Source organism: Patella vulgata, chromosome 6 (genome assembly GCF_932274485.2).
Source record: "Patella vulgata chromosome 6, xgPatVulg1.2, whole genome shotgun sequence".
NCBI lineage: Eukaryota > Metazoa > Mollusca > Gastropoda > Patellidae > Patella > Patella vulgata.
In genome coordinates this window covers 8,218,395-8,226,112 of record NC_065884.2, presented here as the reverse complement: position 1 = coordinate 8,226,112, position 7,718 = coordinate 8,218,395, and positions in this window count along the sequence as shown.

The window sequence follows — 7,718 nt, the reverse complement described above, 5'->3', positions numbered from 1 at the left end:
CCCCACAACACCAGCCACACTACCAGACATTTTTTCCCATCTTATTCAATTTTTCGGCTTCGCTTTTGAGCGGTCACACCAAGCGCGTTCTACCCTGATTTAGTTTCTTTACATCAAAAACGAAGGACTCAATTCTGCAAATATATAAATATGAATGGAAATAAAGAGACGTGATGAAAGTATAGAAGGTCATAGAACGTATTTCCAACGCCAATAACTAGAGACTGATGTCGCTTTAAGTAAAACTTGCTTTCAACATCAATACATCAATGTATGTATATCTGCCGGGTTTCTGGTGGTGGGTGTGGTATTCCACGCCCTAAATGCCATGACCCCAAACTAGGCTAGATTAGCTCAAAAGTGTACCAAATGAAAATCGTACAGCAGTGTACCGTACATCTTCAGGTATTATAAAAACACTCTGACAGACATGTCTAGTGGTGTGGTACCCCTGACAGAGCTATGTAATTGCCAGACATTTGTAGTTGTGGAGTATCCCTGACAAGAGTTATCTAATATTTAGACCAAAGCTAGGCTAGATTGGCTGAAATCTGTACCACCTAAAACAGCTTTGGAGTTGTTCAGTACCACTACAGGAGTCATGAATGACCACTGCCAGACAGTTTGTACGGTGGGTTACCCCTAACAGACACGCCCCAAAATGCCACGCCCCAATCTAGGCTAGCTTCGCAGACACTGTTCCCGTATTCTAAAAAATTACATTTTTAGCCAGGATGCGTAGGATACTAATACCTAGCACGTATGGAAGAGGCGATAAACTGCGATTGCAAGAAATTGATTTTGGGGCAAAAACATTTTATAGGGCTAAAAATGCGTTTTTTGAAAAATAAAATTGTTCCTACAACCGCAGTTTATCGCCTCTACCGTATGTGCTAGGTATTAGTATTCTACGCATCCTGGCACAATTTTTAATATTTTGGACCACAGGAACAGTGCCGACTAATCTATCCTAGTTGGGGGTCGTGTTATTTTGGGCGTGTCTGTTAGGGGCAACCCACCACACAAACTGTCTGGCAGTGGTCATTCATGATTCCTGTGGTGGTACTGAACAACTCCAAAACTGTTTTAAGTGGTACAGATTTGAGCTAATTTAGCCTAGCTTTGGTCTGGAAATTAGATAACTCTTGTCAGGGATACTCCATCACTACAAATGTCTGGCAATTACATAGCTCTGTTATGAGTACCCCACCACTAGAAATGTCTGTCAGAGTGTTTTTGTAATACCTGAAGATGTACGGTACATTACTGTGCGATTTTCATGTGCTACACTTTTGAGCTAATCTAGACTTGTTGGGGGTCATGGCATTTTACTCTTGGAATACCACACCCACCACCAGAAACCCGACAGACTTACATTCTGATGATACCAGATATACATACATTGATACCATATAGGAGAAAACTGGTACACTTTTCAGCTAGGTTAACCCCCTGGGCTCCTGCTCTAACAGAGCGCAAATGTAAAATGTAATGAGAGAAATGTAAAATGTTGACACGTCAAAAAACAGCATTTTCCAATAACACATTTTGTTATTTGACACGTTACATTTAACATTGGCCTTCGAGGTATTTTGACTTCATCATTACCGGTATTAGGACTTTGTACATTTTATTTTACATACCGGTAATATAATCAATCGACAAGACATTTTAGCAGAGCATTTATTTAATATTGGCAACGATACCCTTTCATAAACCTATGACTTGGAAACGATTTTTTTTTTTTTTTTTTTTTTTTTTTTGCAAAAAAAGTGTGTGTTCAAGGCGGGGAGAAAGAGAGAGAGAGAGATGGAGAGAGAGAGAAAGATCTGGATCCAACATACAACGCTTAGACGTGTCAATAGGAATTCTAAATAGCGAGATTCAAACGAAAATGATGCCTAATAAAGTATGCCAGTTAGCTTATTAAACTAGAAGGTAAACATGTAAACGTGTAATAACTTTACTATTCTCATGAGGTGCAGAAACCGTGAAAATGTGCATATTGGATTTAAGATTCGGCAGCGCACTGTTAAAGAGCGTATCCCGGATAACAGTATTCGTTAGATTTACGTAAAGATTACGTCATTTTGCTTAGCGTCCAATAATGGTAGAATTTTACTATTAGTTTTATGCCAGAATGTTTATGGGTTACTTTAAATTTAGAATACTTGTCGATTTAATAACGGTACTAGTGTATGTACATTCTAACAATTAATAAATGTTTGGAATTCAAACATAATGACATATGTATTAATGCTTATTTGTAAAATAGTCGTACATTAGTACTCTATGTTTTGCCCGCTCGATATATCGGTCGGGCCATTGTCCAGGTAATCCTTTTTAATGAATTGGTATATAAGTAAACAACGGAGCTTTGTGTACAATGAGCTCTTATGATCGATAATGATTAATGATAAAAACCCACTGTCAGTTCTCGACTTTTGATCTGGACATTAACTTTTTTTATGACCACGCGATGTCCTTCGGGCATCATGATGTTGCAAACTGATCAGGTACCTATATAAGGTCAGAGATAAGACATACCTGACAGTACCGAGCTTCATACCTAGGTATTCGTGTGTAGCAGACAACCAGACTAAATAAGAGAGCTGACGGATAAGAGGACTAACTGATATATATATTGCACAACGTGAAGGATTGATATTACGGTGGTGGACTTTGTAACTTGAGAAGACCTATTAAAAGATATATTCTATATCCTAAAAGAACCTGGCTTATCTTTATTTGCCCTCTACCGTACTACATATTATTGGATGTTAATCTGATAATAACAGACAGCTTTATGGGTAACATTCACTAGGTTTGTTAACTGCAACGTTTCAATAAGGACACTCTCACAGTTATCAAGCAATAAACGTTGCAGTTAATAAACCTAGTGAATGTTATCCATAAAGCTAAGCTTTCTATTATTATATATCGCTTTCACTAAATGCCTTTTAAAGATTTTAATCTTACGTGAGAGAGAGAGAGAGAGAGAGAGAGAGAGAGAGAGAGAGAGAAATGGAGTTTAACGTCCACTCGACACAAACTAGGTCATTTCGGGACTAACACATGGTTCAATTTTATTTCTATAATTCGCTTGTGCGTAGGGGTCTTTAGCAGTGGGAGGAAACCGGAGAAAACCCAAGAGGTTGGACAGGCGACCCTACTCCGTGCCACGTACAACCGGGGATTCGAAACCACGCCAGTTGACTCAATGACAGACCTTATGAATATGATACAACAAGCACGTGCTAACCATTCAGCCATCCAACCCCCCTCAATCTAATTTTGTCGTCAGACTTCTAACCGTTAGTTTATAGTCAGTCTTCTAACGTAAATCTAACGTTAGTTTTATGTCAAGATCCTAACCGTTAATTTAACGCTAGTTTTCTGAGATTTAAGTAAGTCTTGCAATAGTTTTCTAACGTAAAACAAAGGTCAGGAAACCAATGATTAAATTACTGTTAGTTTATAAAGTTATTTAAAGATACATTATGGGAGATTTTTATAGAGAGTTGGCCATTCTTGCTATAACAGTTCAAAGTAGATGATGAAAGAAGAATATATTGAAAATTTCAGTCAAATTACTTTATTCTGAACATAGTTATCATCGTTGTAATATTTGACTAGAAATGGTAGCGAAATGCGTCTTCACCTTGGCAGATCGGTTGATTGACAGGCGTTAACTCCACCTACATATCTCGATTATCAAGTAAAATGGCATACGGAAACGTAGTCTCTGTCATCCAGAAAAATATTCTACGAATATTAGTCTGGACAGGTTGTCAACATTTGAGAAAAATTGGCTAGATAATCCGGTCTTTCACATTATCATAAACAATGTCTAAGGGAGGTAACTCCTCTTAAAACAAGATGTTTACGCCCATGAAATTAATTTAAGAATGTCATTTCAAAAAATCCATTTGATTGCATGCGAGTTCAATATCTAACACTCTTAATTTTTATTGTAAAATTTCTCTCTTCATGGGCCATATCTATGCTTTTAAAATTAATCCTTATTCGTCTCACGATTCATGTTTGTTTATATTAATGCAAGAATTATGGGATTTATTGTGGGAAGGGGCGCAACTCTTACTTGACTTGGCTAAAGAGACTGGATAATCAACCACATTAAAAACCAAACTCCCGGTTACGCATGGGCAATGGACTTTACGTCAAATATTGACAACCTTCCCAGACCCTCCGTATGTTGAAGAATAGGAGGTTCTGGGTGACCGAGACTAACGGAAACGCTCTACAGCGGCCTCGCTAAGTACACTCTATCATTAAGCCTCGATCTAACTGACGTATTTTGATCAGGTTGCCCCATATTTGATTTAATCAATTAGTGAAATCCTATTTAAATCCGAGCTGTAGCCGAGCCATCCGTGGGGCTACAGAGTTGATTTTGGGCTTGTTGTTTAAATAAAGATCTAATTTATAATTTCTATAACATCTGAAGCCTAAATTAAGACTTGCAATAATCAGATTTAGCTCTTGCATAATGTATGTTTAAGGACTCTTCCAATTAATTCATTTAAAAGTGCATTATGTAAGATTTAGATAAAGAGCTGGCCGTTCTCGCTATAATATTTTAAAAATAGCTAATAGATACTTTATTTTAAGCTAAGTGTCCAATGGTTGTAGTTTTGGCAAGATGTGTGTATTGATCGTAACCTCTTTAATGGTCATTCTAGTCTTAGTCGCGCTTCTCCAATTTTAAATATAATCATTAAATGACCGAACCGTTCTAATCTACTTGAAATTGGAGCCATCTAATAGCATCAAAGGTTGATTATGGTCTTGGCATATTAATAAATGTCTAATAATTTATATAACATTTAAGGCCCCAAAAAAGACCTGCAATCGGCAGATTTAGCTCTTGTTCATAGGTTTTCGCAAGAAGCTGGTGTACATACTTCTCACAGTGTTTCGTTTGATCAGGCCTGATCCCACTTAAACACTGCCATATTTAGTGCATATTTCTGTCCCAAAGTATGAATGGTTAACAGTCCGATCAACAACCAGTATTAGTACGTAACAAAACCAATCGGGATTAACCAGAGTTCTAAATATGTTACAAATATGATCATAACTTTGCAGGATGTGTTTTAAGTCCTACATTTTTTAATATTTATATCAATGATTTAAACCAATACTTAGACAATTCTACAGACAGTGATAATTATCCTATATTAAATACTACTGGTCTATCCCATCTGCTCTTTGCTGACGATCTCAATAAAGATAAAAGCAGAGTTATGATCTTTAAAAACAAAAAGAAAAAAAAACAACAAAAAAATTTGTCTTTGGCCACGTCAATTTAGATATTGTAAAATCTTATCTTTACCTAGGCATTTTCATAAATGATAACGGGTCTTTTAAATCAGCTATTGTGAACTTGGAAAAGAAGGCTAGGAGAGCCTGGTTTAGCTTAAGACATAAAGTCTTTACATCTAATCGCCTTCCAACACATGTTCTGATAAAACTTTATGAATCAGTCGTGAAACAAATAGCTTTATATGGTTCAGAGGTTTGGGGGGATAATTTAGTGTTCAGTAAGAACTTTGAGATAGAAAATTGGGATAAAATAAATACGAATAAAATGACCATTAAAATATGTAAATCTATCCTTACACAGCCATTAAAAGCATCAAATATAGGCTGCCTGGCTGAATTAGGAATTTTTCCTGTTAATATCGATATACTCCAAAGAATGGCTATGTACTATAAAAGACTAAACGAAAATAGCAATAACTTAAGTAACTCATTACTGAATTCTGCATACCAGGAAGACATAAAAATTTCGCAATCAAACCCAAAACTCTCCTGGTATGCGGCTATCCAAAATATCTTCAAAAAATATGACATTTCTCCAACAACAATTTCGAGACAGAATATTAAAAGTTCAATAGAAAGTATGTTTAACGATCCCCTTGCTGAATCTTGCGGGTCGAACCATAAACTCAGAACCTTCGGAGTATTCAAAAAGAAATTCAATAACACTCCAAAATATCTAGAGGTTGTTAAAGATGGGTTCCCGCGTACAAACTTGGTGATTTAATGGTATATATGGACCAAAAACATATTCAAATTAATTAATTTGTCATAATTATGCTTCAAATCCTTCTCAAACATTGTAATTGCGAAGGAATGCCCTGCTATTAAAATTCGATCAAACCAGGCCATGTTTACGTCACGTTCTTGGAGTCAGAGGAGAATTCATTGCATACATAAGACGATATTGTCTTTAATCGCTTACTATTTATTACAAATATCGAATCCTAATTAAATTCTCGGATTATCCACTACCCGCGCCTTTTTTCTTCATTTTTATCTCAGAAAGTATTGTACGTCTAACCCTTCATAAAGTTTATCAACTTGTACATCAAGCGCTCAATGTTCGCTTGTGACCTTTGACATCACGCGTGCAGAAGTTCTTAATCGTCGGGCTGTTGATTAGGGGAACCCTTACATTTTTGTCCTGTATACGCTCCATGAATGTTTTTCGGGGAATCCAGTATTTTTCTAGTAAGATTGGATATCTCTACTTTCCATATATACCAAAATTGCCATACTTTTATTGGAAATAACCACCCGATAAATACTTTTCTGGGAACCCATCTTTAATAAGAAGAAGTTCAAAATTGCGATGTCTACCCTACGATTAAGTACTCACCAGCTTGCCATTGAAAGGGGTAGATATCTTAAGATACCACCCCAGGATCGCTTCTGTAAAAAATGCAATGCAAGCAAAATTGAATCTGAACAACATTTTCTTATGGAATGCCAAAAATATGAAGATTTAAGAAAACAATATATATATATATCAAACTCTTGACAATACTGGTCTAACCTTTTTATTTGAAAATCTATTCGACCCACCGAGTATTATAGCCACTTAAGTGTCGCAGACTTTGTCTACCTCTCTTTTCTTAGGAGAGACATCTGAACTGTTAAATATGCATGATATTTTATTTTCTTTTATGTGCGCACGCTTTGTTTTGTATTTTGATATGTTATGTACCTATACTGTCGAGTTATGTGATTTAATACTTTGTACGTTTTGTTTCATATGTAGGTTTCATACTGTTTATTTATGAGTGCTCTGAATTTATGTCCGTCCATATTTTTGTATCCGTCCAATTTTTTGCACCTGTATATTTTGTATATTGTATGTTGTCCTCAAGGGAGGTTCCGATGCACCTGTACTTAATATTTTGTATATTGTATGTTGTCCTCAAGGGAGGTTCCGATGCAATACTGTGTGTCTTATGTTATAATTGTCATATTGTTATAATTTTATGTACATGTTTATATTGTATGCTGTCCTAAATGGATGTTTCGATGCAATAAAATCTTATCTTATCTTATCATTTATCATTATCTCAAAATGCTAGGTTTAGGGTTACCGGTACCATGAAATGAAAAGAAACGCAGTTTAACGTCCCACCCCACCTACTTCTGCACCAATGACAAGTTGAAACCGTGCAGGAAAATCCCCATGAACTTTATCAGCCATCACCGGGATCGAACACCTGGTTCAACGTCTTACTCACTGAGCTACCACACCTCTCTTTCATAGTCCAAGAAAAACAGTATATGTTTTCCATGATTATGTGTTCTAGTTTATTGCTATCCAGTCATAAATGCCTCTAAAATAATATATGCAGATATGAAAACCCAGCTTTTATTTTGCTGCCAGCAAGTAA